The sequence below is a fragment of the Stegastes partitus genome, unplaced genomic scaffold (assembly GCF_000690725.1).
Source record: "Stegastes partitus isolate 25-593 unplaced genomic scaffold, Stegastes_partitus-1.0.2 Scaffold180, whole genome shotgun sequence".
Classification (NCBI taxonomy): domain Eukaryota; kingdom Metazoa; phylum Chordata; class Actinopteri; family Pomacentridae; genus Stegastes; species Stegastes partitus.
This window is the reverse complement of record NW_007577911.1, coordinates 252868-271515: the sequence shown is the minus strand read 5'-3', so window position 1 is coordinate 271515 and position 18648 is coordinate 252868. Positions and strand designations below refer to the sequence as shown.

At 40.6% G+C, this 18648-nt stretch overlaps 1 long non-coding RNA gene across 1 annotated transcript in view; it reads left to right on the top strand.

Moving 5' to 3' along the window:
- The first annotated feature begins 1638 nt into the window (after positions 1-1638).
- Positions 1639-18648, top strand: part of LOC103356019 (uncharacterized) — an 18114-nt gene continuing 1104 nt past the window's right edge. The window contains exons 1-2 of the long non-coding RNA XR_520120.1: positions 1639-1727; positions 11301-11307. This is a non-coding gene — a long non-coding RNA (uncharacterized LOC103356019). The remainder of the gene's footprint in view (positions 1728-11300; positions 11308-18648) is intronic.

The following is an 18648-nucleotide window of genomic DNA, read 5'->3' as shown; positions in this document are numbered from 1 at the left end:
ATTTTCAACACAGCACAGTCTGGTTTCTACAGGTACACCTGACCCATGGATTATTTTACTTCTGCAGATGCTGTGGGAAATTACTGAACTTTTCCTTTTTGTTGGGATACCTTTCCTGAAGCAGAATGTCTGGTTGTTTATGGAAGCTGTCTGGCTTACTTGATGACCTCTTTCAGTAAGGGTACATTTGGATGTGCAATATCAGGTTCAAGATGAGCTTTATCGGAAAGAAACGGTGGGACAGCATGATTAACAAGTCATCCTTGAGGTATGCTCCCACTGGAGGAAGTGTCCCTAACCTCCTGTCCAATTCAGGCTCAGACAGCCCAGGGACCCTAAAGAAGAGGCTGTCCATGGACGTCCTGCGGGGCTGGGCTCCACACCTAGGAAGCTTGAGTATGGGGCTTAATCTCAATTTGAGCCCAGCGAAATGGTCCTCACTAGTTACTGTCTGCAAGCGGAAACAGACCATAATGGAGAAGATGCAGACGGAACACTGTGGCAGTGAGGATGAATCACAGGTTAGAAAACTTGCATGTGCCAGAAGCTGATGTCTTGATGATATATGTCAATATATCAAACCAACAAGCTCGTAGGACACGGCTGTTTCAGTCTTTACTAAACAAAGATCACTCCTCAGTGACTCTTTATTGTAAACTTAAACCAGAAAGACCCGCTACATATGCAACAGTGACAAAACCAGTTGCTGCTCCTCTGATTTTACAACCTGTTCCAATTCTTATGTGATGCTTAATTAGAAAATACGTTCCATCCTACAGGTTCCTTAAATTTATGGAATTAATTAGATAGAAGATATTTCCTATTTGGCTTTCCGTGCATGAGTTAATGGAATAGCTGGATGAGTTCCGTCACATTACCACCCATTTTTTAAGGCTTCTGTTGAGCTTATTTCCTTCGCTCTCTGGATTGTATCACTAAAAGTGTTGCACAATTGGACAAATAGGAGACTTCTATTTGTGCATGAGTTTAAACAGAATCTTCACTCTGCAAACACAGAAACACAAGTACGTTAGCACAATGTGGCTGCATGCTTCAAGCTGTTAGTAGTCACTAAATATCTTGCGCTACACATTCACCTACCTCCATGTCCTATAACATACACTCATACTAACAATGTTCTGCACATTTACACTACATGTATTCCAGCAGGCTAGCTGTGGCTACATCATTACGACCAGGTGCAGCACTGTCCCCACGCTATGCTTTCTCATTTAACTCTGGTATTAACATCATGGGGGGTGGGCGAATGAATGTCGTCCCAGACGTTATGGATCTTCCAGATAACTTGTGTCTTCAACTGGTGAGTTATAGTGGTAGGTTGTCTGGGAGTCAGTCTGTGGGATACATTCTGTTTGGCAACAGTCTTTGACATGGCACACATCTCCCTCTACAGGGTCAAAACCTTTTCAGTCTCAGATGCATAGCCTGCAAAAGTAGCGCAGTAGTGCCTTAGATATCACCTGGCCACTGATGTCTATGACACATGGCATAAACGAGGTGTGTCAGAAAAGTTCCAGGACTTGTGTCACAAAAGATATATTTCAAACCCAAACTAGGAGTTTTCCCCTTCGAAGTAATCCCCCTGGAGTCTAACGCAGGCCAGAGTGTGTGGAGGAGGAGGACACAGCTGAGGGCTGTGAACTAAATCTGTTGAAGAAACAGTTCAGCTCATTCGCTCTGTCTGGGCTGCTCACTGGCACATTCCAGTCCACACATCTCTCGTGTTGTTCTGCTGGAGTTTGGCCTCCAGCTTCCTCCTGTAGGAGTCCTTGGCCCTCCTCAGCTCCACCTTCAGGTCAGGCTGTAACCTCCTCATTTCCTCCTTGTCCTCAGACCTGAAGGCCTTTTTCTTCTTGCTGAGGAGGACTTGCAGGTCACTGGTGATCCAGGGGTTGTTGTTTGGGAAGCAGCGTACAGTCTTGGCTGGCAGGGTGGTGTGTTCACAGAACTTTATGTCTTCTGTGATGCTGTTAAGCTCCTCCCCATGTGGATCACACAGCACTTCCCAGTCAGTAGACTCAAATCAGTCCTGTAGAGCCTCTTTGGCCTCCTGATTCCACCTCCTAACGGTCCTTGTGGAAGCAGACTGCCGTTGAACGAGAGGAACATACTTTGGTGTCAGAAGGAGCAGGTTGTGATCATTAAAACAGGAAAAAATTTTGTCTGATTTAATATCAACCAGTGAGAAAAAGAGGCTCTGTGTCTTTTTATACAGTATATGTAAAGTTCTGGTTTCAGCTGTATCTTGGCAGTTTCGAGTGTCCAATGACTCCTATAACTTTACATTTTCTGTGAGGGAATCGTTAAAACTCATGCATCTTTGTGGGGGAAAAAAACATTCATGCATTTTACTTCCTTTATAAATTTGCTGTAGGTATTATGACAAAATCTGAATAAATCTGCTGGATCAAAAATACAACAAATTGAATTATGAATTTTGGTGATGTAGCAGTTTTTTTGTTTTTTTTTTTGGTGATGCTCCTTGTCGCATGGCCTCTTAACTTCTCATGAGTGATTACGATTGACTACAGTTGCTGATTCCTCTGAGTGAATTTAGGCCCATTTGATCCACTCGTTAGACTCGGTCACAAACACTACAGTGGGAAAGTCTGAGGAACTCAGCAAAAATCTGAAAGAGCAAATCATTGACTTGAACATGTTAGAGCTGTATCACTACCACACTCAGGAAGGAAATGCAATCTAACCGCTGCTTCTGAGTGACAATTGGTCATGAACTAGTGCTTTACATACAGTAAGTGGAATAATAAAGAAGGATGATTATCTCTACATTCTTCAGGAAAACCTAAACTATCCAGCCAGAGGGTTGGGTCTTAGACACAGCTGGGTGTTCCAACAAGATAATGACCCTAAACACACATCAATAGTGACAAACAAATGGCTAAACTGGGATAGATTTTAGACTGGCCTTGCCAAAGTCCTGACCTAAACTCCATCAAGAGTCTGTGGACTGTGATGAAGAAACAAGTCTGTGTCAGAAAGCCAACAGATTTAGTTTAAATGTACCAATTTTGTCAAGAGCAGTGATCAAAGATACAACCAAAAGCTAACAAAAGCACCTAGTTGAGGTAAAAATGGCCAAAGGACATTTAACCAAACATTAGCATTGCTGTATTTCTATTTTTGACCCAGCAGATGTTGTCATATTTCCAAAAGACCTATATTATTTCTATGTAACAGCCAAAATGCATGTGTGACTGTATGACTTTTGTATGAACAGAGCTGCAAATACTAGGAACATTTTAAAAAGTCAGGCCTGCTGCTTGAAGCTGGACTGTAAGTGCCCTCTTGTGGCAAGTTAGATGTATTGCTTAAAAGACGGTGCATATCACTGTATCAACATATTCTGTAAAAAGAGCTCACTAAACCTTCAGTTCATAGTCAGCTGAAGAAGGCGTTTCTGTCTGTCAGATTTAAGATGCACATCCAATTACAATTAATACAGTTAATTGCATTTACATGTTTTGTCAACGTATTTTACTGTTTTACCAGAGAGATTGTATGACTTACTGATTACTGTGTCCTTTAATCAAAGTATTTGCATCTAGCATATTACACTCCACATTCTATACATGTTTCTGTTCATCATACCATAGAACTGTTGGCACCAACATTATAAAGTTATCAAGTTTATTTATAGTGAAGCATATACAGGGCATTTTGATTAAACATGTTCTGTTGACTGGGGGACCCAAACTGGCTAATAATGCTTTTTAAATTCTCTATTACCTTCCTCCATGAATAAAAACAGGTCAAATGTGGTTGACACAGAAGGAATAAGTGGCCCATTAAAGCAATTCAACTTTCCCACCATGAGGGTTCTCCCTTGGTGCACAGATGATTATGTTTCTTAGCAATAGTGGCAGAGAGTTGTTTAATCAAGTGGCACAGATACACTAAATGATGAGTCAGATTTTGATTGGCTCCGAAGTTTGTGTCAAAGGTCAGGTGGTATCTGAGTGGGTTGAAAAAAACTCAGAAACTCAGGGTCACACAAACCAAACACACATTTGCTTGAGATTGTGTACATACACACACGAAACCCAATTGATTAGATTGCGTAGCATCATATATTGGATAAAGTATATTTATTATCAGCAACAAAGAGCACAACAACTAACAGTATGTAAAAATGATTATGCTATATCCCAAACTCATCATAGTCCATGAAGGTGAGATAATTATTTCAGTCTGTCTATTAGACTGAAGGTTGCTACATGTGTGGATGGTGTTGATATTTTCCTTTATTAACATTTATATTAACCTTTGACAGGAGATTTATGAAAAAAAAACATACAACAAAAGCTGTTTATTTTAAATGTGCAGAACCATCGTTAAAGGCAAAGAGGAGAGGTTGGAGTCTAAACAAGCTAAGAAATGTCTTCATGAGTCACTAAAGATGTGGAGTTTGCATGTTCTCCCTGTGCCTGCATGGGTTCTCACTGAGTGCTCTGGTACATACTAGTAATAAAGATTAGAATTCAGCCGTAAGCTAACATGCTATATATTGTCATGCTCAGCTACTCAAGTACCACAATCACAAAAGCTTTATTCTTAAGACAAACACACTTTTTGTTCTGACATTCAACAGCAGTTCACATCAGTAGATCAATGGATAGCACATCTGCCACTTAGTATTCATTTAGAGAGCAACAGATTCTGAGTTCGTTATTGGGTTGCCGTATGTTAGTTTGTGTCATTCAACACTGGACTATACATCACAGATGATAAACTGACATAGAAAACAGCAGTTTGTGGTCATCAGTTGTCTGATATTTGCACAGGTGGCATTTCATGTCACTACACGAGATTAGGTTACAAAACAAGACAGTGCCGTGGTCGTCATTTGTGGTCTTTGCAGTTTTTTCTTCATTGAGATTTTTGACTGCCCTCTGTTGGTATTTCAGCTTTACTACAGGAAAGACACAAGAGAACATGATAAAACGTTAAGAAAAAGGATGAATATCTTTTTTCAGCTTTAGCAGTTGCAAACAAGCTACAAAGGCTTTCCTTTGTCTCCAGGAATTGCACATTTTTGTACTTTTTTTTATTGTTGTTGTTGTTAAGGTGTGACCAAGAGCAGAGCCATGCATGAATGCATCAACATCCCTTTAAAAACGTATATACATAAATTAAGTACATGGCCAAAATTAAAACCACACGGAGGAGTGTAGAGGGGTGTCAAAAACAGTAGCTGAATGAAAAGGTTTGACTTTGTTTTCCAGTTTGACCAGCCATCCATCCAACCATTTCCCCTGCTGCCCACACACTCTTTATCTCTGATTATAATGTTATGTAGACTCACTAATACACGTTTGGTCGACCCACCAATGCTCCCTCTACGCTTTCTCTCCTACGAGGACACGCTGTTTACGAACTCAGTCAGCTCTGATGAGGTAATTTTCCATCACTGAGTGTTTTGTGGTTGTTGCCTCTGGTAGATGGAAGTGGTCATGATAACACCCACACACACACTGCAGACCATGTGATGGTGTGGAGACACTAGGTATCCCTCCATAGCTACATATACAGCTTAAAGTGGTCTTTCTTCAGATGAGAATTCAGAATATACTTATTGTAAGTTGTGTTTTCTCGCGTTACAGATGTCGATACCAAAGCAGCCAGATGTTTTAGCATCATTTGCCTACAACTAAATGCTCCATCACCCTGATTTAATCTTGCTGAAGAAGTGAGGAAAGAGGAAGTCACAAAATGCTGTTTCTAAACAGATCAAATCAGCATACTTTCAGTCATTTTATTGCATTATTGCTGTTGCTTTTGTCTCACTGTGCTGTGTAGATGTGAGATAGTGTTTCAGAGGGATGCATCAGTTTAAGAAACAGTGGCTTGTGGGATTGGTTGCAATTTTACCATCTTCCTGTTGGGTTTTCTATATTTATAAATACTTGAAGAAACAGAAGATATACAAAGAAAAGATAGGAACATTGCATCCTCTGTGGGATAAAGAATAGCATCTTGTTCATTTAGGAATTTGAGAGGTTTTTATTCGAGATGGCTGATACTTTGTGTTTTAGTGTTCTGAAGAACACGTGGACTCCCTGATGCTGGGGTCATACCACGAAATACCAACATCAGGACTGAGTTGTGTAAAGTTACAGGCAATAAGCAATAGTACATGTTTTACCTTCTCTTGCTCTCTCTGAGCATTCACAGCTGTGAACATGGTCGAACAACAGGAAGGTTAAAAGACAGACAGCTCATACTGTTCTCTTGCTGTGATCCATACTTAGCTCCACATCATTTGATCTTTATTTTATTTTTTTTGGTCCGTTCCTAGCACAGAATTACCAGTATCATACACACTGTTGGTTGGAAGTTGGTCCCTGGCACCTCTTCCCAGTAACAGCAAAAAAATTATGATAAGTTGATACCGATGTGTATTCTGTTATGTCTCACAGCCAAAGTCACAGCAGGAATTTGTGACTCCATAACAGCCTAATCTGACAAAGTGCCGATCGTAATAAACAAAAATGTACCACTGTCTGAACCTGGCATAAGACGTATCTAAGCTGTCTCGTTGGAGATAGTCAAGATTCAGAGATTCATTTTTGATATGAGTTTAAATTGTATACTATATTTTAAAAGCCACTTTAGCCACTTATGTATTTACAAAGTTGATATAGCAAATGTGTTCACGACTACTTTAGAACCTCCTGTATTTATACGTCTAGCAGACACAAATTGCTTTAATTTAGTGTCCTGTTTTCATACAGCTGATGAATGTCTGTCCAACATTCACTCTCCTTGTAGACCAGTTTTGATCTCCACTAAATCCTGAGAAAGCATTGGTCCATCCATCTGCAGGTGCTGGCCAAGCCATGCATAATAGCAGGTTTATCACAGCTGTTTACTGCAAACAACTGCCTGTTTCTGCTGCAAGTTTAGGTGGTGAGAGTGTGGTTTGCAGGCCGTTAGAAAACTGTAAGCTAAAAAGTTGTTGAAGACATACATTAAACTGCAGAGCTGGATGGTAATTGTTATTGTGTTCATCAGCATGAATGCACATCATTATTATAACCATTGTAAATCTAAAATATAAAAACATGGCAACCTGTGCTGCTTTACGTACAGACTCAAAGTGTGTATGGGTCACAAAGCTTGATTTTTCAACAGCAGAATGCTTGAATTTTCAAGAAAAAACTTATTGTGCTTTTTAGCTTCAGCCCCTCCAATGCAGGCACTCCCATAGTAATAGTATAGGGATTTGTAGTTCAAGCTTCTTTTGCCTCCAAATCCCAGCAGCACTAACCATCAATTGTTTCTGCCTGGAGGTGCGGATGCTGTCAAGCAGCAGTGCTAGTTGACTCATTTATTGACAGATGGCTGACAGCCAATGCACAGACAACACTCTCTTCCATCTCTTGCTTCATTTGCCTCCCTCCTTCCCTTCATTCTCTATTATTCATCTCCCCCTTTTCCCCTCTCTCTCTCTCTCCCCTTCAGTTCCTCTCTCATTTAGCTCTCCTGTCTCTCTCTCTCTCTCTCTCTCACAAGTGCTCTCTCACCCAGTACCTTCCTCTATGCCTCCCTATGTCTCTCTTCCCCCCCTACTCCCTCCCCTTTCTCTCTTCCTCTCTCTTTCTCATTTATCGTTCTCCCACTCCAGAGGCTTTGGCACACACACACTCACACACACAGTCACACACAAACCCTCTGCAGCCCGTTTAGCAGCCAGCTAGTCGGTTCCGTCATCATTCATTTTGCCAAGGCAAGCGATTCAGACATCAGGCAGGACTGAGTCTCGTGCTTGATGACCGTTGCAGTGAACCTACGGAAGACAAACAAAAAGAAGCAAAATACAAAGTGGTGAAGTGAGCAGCGGTGGCAGCATGACTGCTTACCTTAGCAAACAGCAGAGTTGCTTTGTGGACCTGGATGGAAGGGGTGACTGTGGGGAGGTGCCATGTTCCTACAGCTGGCATCATCAGCACTCCAACAATCACCACCACCACCGCCCGTGCCAGCGGTACCATTATGGATCTGTCCCTGGTGGCGCTACCCTTCCGCGTAGGGGAGGTCGAATTGCTGCTTGGCATTTGGACAGCATGCCCTGTAGAACGCCCAGCCGCTTGGTGGCCAAAGGGGGAAGCTGTGACCTTTGGCCCCCTGAGTGTGACTGCATCCAGAGCTGGCATGAGCCCTATCAGGTAAAACTGCGCTGTTATTGGAGATCGTCCGTAGTGTTAATGTAGACTAAAGGTAAATTATGATGCATTTTGTCGCCGCATTTTTGTCTATAGAAGTTGGAGTAATTCATCATTTATCAGTCATAGTATAAGCCTCTATTAATGCAGTATGGACAGATTGTTCTATGTTACTCAGCAACTTAGGGGAGCTTGTGTAAAAGCTTTACTTTAACTGGTTTACTTCTCTTGTACAGAGCTGCTTTTCCAACTAAACACGTCATTAGGTTGTGTTTTGTATCTTGAAAAAACTTCTTTCTCTGGTTGTCAGTAACATAGAAATTATTTACACATGTTGTGCGTTTCAGTAACATCTCAGTTTGAGGTTTCAAACCAGGAAAAAAATGGTCATAGTTGTTCAGAGTGTGTCGACTCATTTAAGGAATGTTCTGTGTTTTTTCCTCTGTTACCATCCAAGCTGTATTTCTATTTTATTGCTTTATTTCATATGCTGTCCAGAAAAATATGTTTTGCTTTTGCATAGCAACTAACAAGCGCTGTTTGTATCGCATTGTGTTACTGTTTTAGTGGCGCTTTCATGGTCAGGAACCGTAAACAAGAATTGTTCTGTTGCTCACATCCCCGTTGAAGTCTGAAGTCAAAATAGCTTCAGTTTGTTTGTGAATGAACTAAGGTGATTTTTTTATGAAATACACTCTGATCCAAAAGAGCTGCTGTGTTTCACATCAAGATTATGGATGTAAGAATAGAACTACCACCTCACAATTGGCTTAGGTGCTATGAAGTAATGCTTCCAAAAGAAGCAACACAGACAGTCAAAGCAAACGCTGTTAGAAGTTCCAACTGGCACCAAAAGTTAGCAGTAAAAGATATCCAGGCTGGGTGCATCAGTCACAAAATCTGCAGTATCAAAATGGGCAGCATGAAGAGCCTTGGCAATGAGCTGTGCACTTTGTGCCAAGCATGAGAAACTGTGACACTAAAGAGGAAGAGAAAGTCTCTACAAATCAAAGCACAAGGACAAAAGGTGGGCGTACTACGCTTGGCACTCATATTTAGGTTATTTTTGTTTATTATGAACACACCCAGTAGTTTCCAAATATGGAGGAAAAAAAAATCTGGAAAATTTGATTTCACTGATGAAATTGGCTTCAAGGGTGACTGGGCCGAGCAGCCTGCCTGCCCTAATCAGAAATTAGAGCTATAAAGCTGCGTCTGATTGCCAGAGCAGAGCTACAGTATTTGTTGAGAAGACTCGAGAAGCAGAGAAAAATATGCCAAGAAATCCTGGCGCTATTCTGGGATGTTTTGCCACTAGTCACTGAATGAATTGCTCTGTGGATATGCTGGCGTCGGGAAATGGATTATTAAAGGACGAAGCTTGCTGAAGTAGAAACTGTAAAAACGTTTGGTTTGGCTGCACACTGTTGTGAACTGACAGTGACTGGACTTGTTATTAAAGTCCTGGTGATTTTTTTTTTTTTTTACAATTGCAGTTCTTGTCATCTGCAGCAGCTGTTCCTCACTTTAATTATGTGACAACTGTAAACTAAGTGACACATTCCTGGTTGCTGGGAATAAATGAAGTTATTTGGCAGATGAACCGAAACCATCAAATACTTTGAATGGCTGCCGTGTGTTTTCCAAAGAACCGTGACAAAGACATGTAGCATTGCGGGTCATTTTATATTTGAAAACAAACTTGTGAATGTTCTCTGGACGACCTTACATCAAGAGTACCACAGACATATCCCTGGTGTTTCTGTAATATGGTTGTTTTTGTACTTATTGATTAACTTAATGTACACAGATATAAGTGCAATAAGCTTAAATCAGTTGATGGCCCCACTGGTTTTCCCTGTTTACGTCTAGATTTCTGACTGTGGTTTAGACAACAAAAGCACTTTAGTTGTAGTTAAAGATTGTGGTTTGTTTTTTTTGTTTGTTTTTTTGATTTTATAATGCTGTATTCACAAAAGCCTGGCAAACACTGGGCACTGATTTATGTTTAAAAAGCGGTTGGCCTGCCATCAGTGTTGTGTGGCTTAAATATAATCATGTGGTACAATGTTGAAAACCATGCCAGATAGCATATCTGCCGACAGATAATGGGTGTAACAGTCAAATATATTTTTGCAGACTTTTTTCACCAGATGTCATGACAGAGGTTCTGAAAAGAAGACTTTGTGCTGAGTGGGAAGTGGATTTCCGTAGTATATAATTTTGCATTTTGTTTTCCTCAAAATGTGTTTGCTGTTGTATTGAAGTAAATGCATTTAGATTTCTAGGATATTGGGTTGCAACAAACTCATATTTTCTCTTTCAACTGCCCTCAAAACAGAGTGAAACAGGACATGTCCTAAATCTGATAATGGCCTCTCTCATATATTTTTTAATGGCCTCCATTGTATGCACAGGTAAATGTGTAAAAATGACTAAATCTATAAAACATCTATTACATTTTAGGATGGTTGTTATTAGCAAAGAAAAGAAACTGGACACTTAACAGGGACTTAATGACTGATCAGTAGGTGTTAGAAACTTTAGGAATTACACAGATACAAAACTACTGCAGTACAGAGAATTGTGGTGGTGAATCTGATAGCTGGAATGTGCCACGTTTGTGCAACTATACATATAATGACCTTAGGCAAGGCCAGTGGGAGGCAACTGGAAACCAACCATCATGTGGTGGAATTAAAACCTTTAATGTCAGAATCCCTTATTGGCAGCACTGAACTTGTTCTCATTTGTCCTTTAAATATGCCAGAACTATTTGTCATGTTTTGCTTTATTTAAAGAGATAAATGATGATTAATTTGTGATAAGATCTAAAAGAATCTATCAATATTATCTCTGCTGTTAGTTTAAGTTAGCAGGTTAGCGCTGTCCATTTCCATCACACCCATCCATCCTGTTTCCCTCACTTCAACCATACTTCTAAAGCATCCACATCTCACATTGTGTTGTTGACTATTTTTACATGACATACCAGTGAATTATTGATACACTCCCCAGCCATGAACCACTGTACATGGAGGGACACTGAATAATTGAGTAAAACTCAACAAGAACACACGATTTGACACAAACAAGTCACTCTGTGAGTGACAAGGCAAGACAGCAAACTGAAAGTTGCTCCCCATAGCAGGCAGGCACCTTGAATGGAAGCTTTGTCCCATTGGTGTGTGAATGTGTGTGTGAACGGGTGAATAAAAAAATACACTGTGAAGTGCTTTGAGTACCACTAAGGTAGACAGGTATATAAGTGCAGACCATGTACCGTCTGTAGAATATTATGTATCTGTGCTGCAGTTTTTCTCTGTAGGAGTTACACCAGCTGCAGTCAGCATGCCATTTTTACGCTCCCTCAAAACATGCGACATCTGTGGCATTGTGCTGTGTGACAAAACTGCACATTTTAGAGCACGCTAAGGCACACCTGTGTAATAATCACGCTGTCTAATCAGCATCTTGATATGCCACACCTGTGAGGTGGATGGATTATCTTGGCAAAGGAGAAGTGCTCACCAACACAGATTTAGACCAATTTGTGAACAATATTTGATAGAAATAGGCCTTTTGTGTAGATAGAAAAAGTCTCAGATCTTTGAGCTCAGGAAAAATGGGAGCAAAAACAAAAATGTTGCGTTTATATTTTTGTTCAGTGCAGAATAGAATATAGCGCTATTATAGCACTCTGAATGTTCCATTTTCTTTCTGTGCAGGCAGAAATCTAATGAACAATTAAGCATTGTTACACTGATATAGTCTCTTATAGTTTCTAACTCCAAGAAAGCCTCTTAACACATGATGGTCTGTGCTGCCGTGCTGCTGGACTATGTGCTGTTTGAGGCAGCTGATCACGTGGCAATGTTAGTAAGCATGAACAAGGAGAGAAATGAGCCTAAGTGCAGTTAAGCATGCTATTTATGTGCTCTGCTCAGTGGCCATTATCTCTCGGGGGTGCATACATATTCACAGCTGAAGGGATATCCATGCTATGTGTGTTGGCTTCTATAGGGCAAAGAAGTGGAAATGTACAGTATGTAGCTCCTACATCCTACATAGCTACCTTTGTTTTTCTTTTTTTAGCACCTCTGTTGTGTAGCATTGCCATTTGCTTGTTGAGACACTGAATTACTCTGATTTCTGTTCAGAAACCACACTGTATGATGCTAAAGGCGACCCTTCTTCACTTTGGTGCAAGTCACTACTGACATTCCTTTTCCTCCTGCTAACCTGCATGACTGCTGGCACAAACTGTCTGGCACAGGTCAGCAGGAAGCGGCGTGACAGGATCAAGAGTAATGATTGAATCTCCTGATCTCCAGTGGGATCATTTTCAGGCTTCTGTTCTTCAGCATAACAGAAGGAGATTTGCTGCACTAGTGGCTGCATGTGTCTTTCTCTGTTGATGTCCTTTTGTACAAGCTGCAAGTCATTCTTCCTGTCCAAGTAGGTAGATTAGGAAAGTCTTTGTGGATGTATATGATGGGAGAGTGTTTGCTCATGTTTGAACTTACATATGACGTATATAAATAAAAGAGTCTTTACATTTTTGACAATAAGCAATAGTAAAGGGCTTCCACTGTGAGTTGCACATGCTGTTGCATTGTGTTGCTTAAACTCAGAGTCGAGTTCATTGTTGATAGGCTGTGTGTTCTCTCTGAGAATGACTGTGAATTCATTCATATGAGGTCCATGCACAGCAAGCAGAACTGTGTTAATCCCTTTCATCATTTATCTTCACAACAACATTTTCCTTTAGTCGGTTTCTGGCTTTGCAATCCTGCACAGCTCACTGTAATCTTTGTCTTTTGTTAAGTTCACTGAGTCACATTGATATAATAGGTCACTTTAATGTAAATGCTTCAGACTAACCTGGAAAATGTGGCATATTAATCACCTGAAAAGTTCATTGTTCAATATAAAATATATTAGTTGGGTATAGTTACTACATTAGATGCACACTGAATGCTCAATAAATTTTTCAAAGACAGTAAAATATGGCTAAGAGAAATAACACCATCCTTATTTCACTTCAGATAAGCCAGTTCCATTTAATTTCATTGATGGGATTTTCTTTTTTAATCTAACATGATGACTTTTATCTTGTTTTCATGCACTTGAGAATAGATCAGGAAGTTAGCAGAAGCAAACCAGAAACAAAGATTACTGGCAGTAACTTAAAGGCCTTCCCTTCTTTCACAGCCGCTAGAATATTATTAGATCTAATATGTATTTGTTAATCTGCACAAATACTGATTCATTGATTTGAGCTCACTTGGATGGCAGAATCAGGCCAAACAAACATGTTGGTTTTGCTCAGTGTGATAGGCACCACAGCATCCAGCATCAGACTTTAAAACAATGCTAATTTGTGGTAATTCATCTTTAGAGTGTGTGGGTAGTCCTCGCTGGAGACACTGATTAAGTCCTAATCAAAGAGTCATCATTGTCACATTTTCTTTTTTCACTTTGGCTTGACTTGTTGAGGTGCATTCTTCTTTCTTGGTTGTTTAATTTGTTGTTCTTTCAATTGTTTATTTACACCTGGTTAATGATGTGAAGCAGCTATAACCCCAAACACAAGAAGAATTGGATAAATCTGATCTTCTGAGTAGAAAGCACAAAATTGCACCTGCATGGGTTATATAAGGAATTGTGTTTTCTATACCAGAGCATATTTAACAATTGCAGCAAACCTGAAAGCGTCCATCCCTTCTATTGATTCTGTAATATTTGCTGTAGTTTGTATTCCCAGAATATTAATCTACTGGCAGTGAAAGAACCATCCACTTCTATGGAGTTTGTTACCTGAGCAGCCGGGTGAGCAGCGGTCTCAGCTATGTGATAGCTGTGATGGAGACATGAGTAGACAGGCTTGCTGACATGTGCTGTCACTGGACTGACGACTAAGCAAACAGTTTCATCTTTCACAATGTCATGTCACTTTCTCAGCAGGTACGCAGTTATAAGGGACTCTGAAACCACACCATAGCAGTGATATACACTGTTTAGCCACAACATTAAAACATGTGCTGAAGTAGTAGGTCCTCCTCGTTTCACCAAAACAGCTCTGACCTGCTGAGGCATGGACTCCACCAGAGCTCTGAAGGTGTCCTGTGGTATCAGGCTCCAAGAAGTTAGCAGCAGGTCTTTTAAGTTGCAAGTTGAAACCCCCAACACATCCCACAGATGATCCATCGAAATAAAATCTGAAGAATTTGCAGGCCAAGTGAACTCTTTGTCACAATCGTCAGTGGCATGACCATGACAATTAAAGTCGGCCTATTGAAGAGGCCACTGCCCTCAGGAAGTACTGCTTTCAATAAGGGTGGTCTGTAGTAATGTTTAGGTGGGTGGTACATGTCAAAGCAACATGCACAAGAATAGCAGGACTCTAGGATTCCCAGCAGAACATTGCCCAGAGCGTCACACTGCCTCCACTGGTTTGCCTAATTTTTATAGTGCATCCTGCTGCCATCTGTTTGCAAGATCCTGACGTAGGTACACCTGGCCATCAATGTGATGTTTAAGAAAAACATGATTTGTAGACCAGAGCACCCTTTTTCATTGCTTCTTGGTCCAGTTCTGACCACTTAGGTGTCCATTGTAGGTGCTTTTGCCAGTGGACAGGCATCAGCACGGGCACTCTGACCAGCTAAGCAACCCCATTCACAGCAATCTGCGACGCACTCTGTGTTCTGGGATCTTTCTGTTAAGACAGCATTAAGCTTCTCAGCAGTTTGTGCTACAGCAGTTGTTCAATGGAATCAGGCAACCAGCTTTCACTCCCCATAAAGATCAATTGGCACATGAACGGTTCACCGACCTGCCATTTTGAAGGTGCTCTAACCCAGCCATCTAATCATCACAGTTTAGTCCTTGTCAGTGGTGGTCCAATCCTTCCTGTCCATTTTTTTTTCAGTTTCCAACACAACTTCAAGAACTGACTGTTCACTTGCTGACTAACTACTCCACCCCTTGACAGGTGCCCTAGTAACGAGATTGTCGATGTTATTCACCTCCCCGTCACTGGTTTTATTGCTGTGGCTGTGTAAATCTGTGCTTGTGTGCGTATGTGTGTGTCCATCTGGAAACTGCATGCAGTGTGATCGTCTTTCTAGGTAATGATGAGACCAGATGTAAAATATGTTGTGATGGGATTAGGTACTTGCCATGACTTCAGGTTTTCCTCTAGAGTGGTGCTCTCATCTTTAGCACAAAATAGAATATTCTTTTTGTGAATTACATACTTTTCCACTCTAATTATTCGCAGGAGAATAATTAGCCTTTTCATTTGTGACTCCCGTGTTTGTTGAAGTTCTATTCAGCTTTTGGGGACAAAATCAAAGGACGAATTTCAAAGGAATCTCCAAATGCATCCTTGAACATCATCTTTTGAAGTGAGTCTTAAACATTGAGTTTGTCGTTTACGTACCGTAAACTCAACCGCTGTTTATCTGATGTTCGGGTCACCGCTCTCATGTTTTGGCTAAAACACAGAGTTTCTCCCGTAGGAGTTCTTCCTTTAACCATCTGCTCATTTTCTACAAGTTATCAGGAGGATGCATTTTGCGTGGACGATGTGGCTTTGGTTTCGTTTCATATTATACTGGAATATTATTACCTGACAGGAGGTCAGTTCAGGCTCAGAGAACAATGTCGTGGGACCATAACAGATGCAACAGAAAGGCATCTGAGCTGGAAGGCTGTCTTTTTACTGGTGTCTTTCACACTTGCATTTTCTGGGTATTCATGGCACATTTCAACACAAGCTGCTTTCCCGTATGAATTACTGATTCTGCAGTTGTTATGCTCCATTGAAACTTTCGGCGAGGTGTCAAAATTCACATCTGCATGATAAAACCTTACAAAGTCCACTTGATTACTAACCTTCTTCTCATCCCTCTCTCTTGTTAAACCTATTCAGCTGTAACTCTGTCAGAGTGCTGTCTGTGAGAGGGGTGTGCCATCCAGCAAATGGAAGTCTGTTAAATTGTTGATGATACAGAGATCCACAAGCTTGTCCCCTGGATGCATTTATGGAAAGTAGGACTGTGGTGGGCCCAAGTGTCTCTCTAGTACTACAACCTAACTCTCAGTCTTTTCTCCCCCCTCTTCTCTCTGTCTCTCTTACAGGCCAGTCCTGCTCCAATAATCGTCAACACAGACACTTTGGAGTCAGTTCCTTACGTGAGTCGTTTTTTAATGCAGCTATTAGTCTTTTTTATTAGAAGATCGATACCTTCAGCTGAATAAAGCGCACTTGAGTAGAAGCTCCACTCCAGATTATGTATGGCGTAGTAGTACATTTTGATGCTGTAACTTATCTTAGTAAAACAAACGAGGTCGCAGTGCTGAATTATTGATGTTTGTCATGAATAAAAGACCAGCACAAGACTGTCTAAAAACCTACATCTCTGCTACTTTTCACAGCATTTTATTTCAAAACCAGAAATGAAGCCATGGTGCAGATCGGAAGCTATCAAATACTATTCAAAAGGGCATTTGGCTTCGAGAGATCGTGTATTTTTCATGGTAAAATTATCTTAGTTTGGGGTTTATGTTTATAGCTACAGATGTGTTTGTGATTTGCGGTTAAGAAATGAGGACAGGGGAGCATCTGCCTCAGCCAGAGACTGTTTTTTTTTTTTTGTCTCTGGCAACAGTTTTTTTTTTCCAGCCAGACATTATTCACATTTATTTAGACACTTTCCATACGTGATAGATCTCTGTCCACAAGATCTGATCGTATAGTAACGTCAGATCAACGCTTCCTTTGCTGATGCTAATTTAGTCCCCAGGTCTTGCTTGCTGCCATATTTAGATGAAGTTCTGATAATACCATCTGATGCTACTTTAAAATGATGTGTGCTACTGAATGTATAATGAGACACCTGCTGTTACTTCATCATATGAGTGAGCGACAGCAAAGGACTGACTCCTCTTTTGCTAAATTCATCTTGCAGATATAGCTAATGCTGTTTACCTGCCATCATAAAATGTTTCCCTCCCTAAGCCTGGTTCTTATTGAAAGCACATGTGGCCCTGGAAATTACCCCTCACTTATGTACAATTGGCCTTAGTACAGAGCCAGCGGTCAATATTCTGAATGAATGGAATTCAGAAGAATTATTAAGCAGCACTTTCATTTTAAAGCTGTGTATCAAAACATTTCAAAATGGAGATAATGTCTTAGCTCAACCTGCTTTTTGTTTCCTCAGGTCAATGGCACAGAAATTGAATATGAGTTTGAAGAAATCACACTAGAGCGGGTGAGTATTTCACAACCCACAGCTGTGTTTAACGTCCGAAAATCTTCATCCTCTCAGAATGGTGTATATGTAGTTCCAAAATTTAATCCATCCATTATCTATACACCGCTTAATCCTCACTAGGGTCGGGGGGGCATATTATGTGCCAACCACTGAGCCACCCTGCAGCCCCTGTGCTAGAGCAGATGTGACACATTTGACATAAGTCTGAAAATGAAAATCCAAGTCACGGAGAAGGAAACATAAGCCAAGTGGATACTAACAGGCAGCAGAGTGAGGCGAGGCACAAAACCAGACCCAAAGTATTCACAAATACCACCAACCAACTAGAGAAACTCACAGTCTGCCTCCCCCCATATTCCAACCATCAGATGATGACCAAAACTTCCCAGTGTAGTCTCTGAGCACAGACAAGCTTGTAAATGGTCTACATTTAAATAGCACTTTTCTCTCTTAATCGTATTCAACTTGTGTTAGGTCCTCTCAAGTTGTCACCATGAACAACTTTATCTGATTCAGTATCCAGGTTGTTAGGCCCTGCAGAGACACTCGGCGTGTTTGGCAATCAGAAAAAGCTACTATTTCTAGAAGCCAATAACTTAATAATCCGAGCTTGACTTTCATTTTGTGAGTGTCTAAACAGGGGATTTATTTGCAGAGCAAACAAAGTGCAGCTCCTACTCTGAAACACTCATAAATACAATATTTCAAATTATAATTCAGTGCCAGGTTAACTCAAGAGAGAGGCTGTGACCTGAACGTACAGCAGGACGTCACAGCCATTTTGTAATGACATGGATTAAGTTTGACACTTCTTACCACATTATAATCATACTGAGAACAGTGACGGTATAAAGCCATACCGTCATAAACAATCATATTTGATTGGCTTTTAAAGAAATTGTTCTTTTCAACATACAATACTTAAAGATTAATATTTAGAAAAGCAGCATCTGCTAAATGCATACTTAAAGGTTTTTAGGATGCTTGCAAAGATGTTTAAGTCTAGTGAAATAGTACACAAGATGTATTTATCCTGTTTCTCAGGTATTCACAACCAGTGGTATTTCTGCCACTTGGAGGTTTTTAGTTTAAAATTCGAAAGATCTTCAACCTTACTATGTGAAGTGCTATGAGATTAAATGTGTTGTGAATTGGCG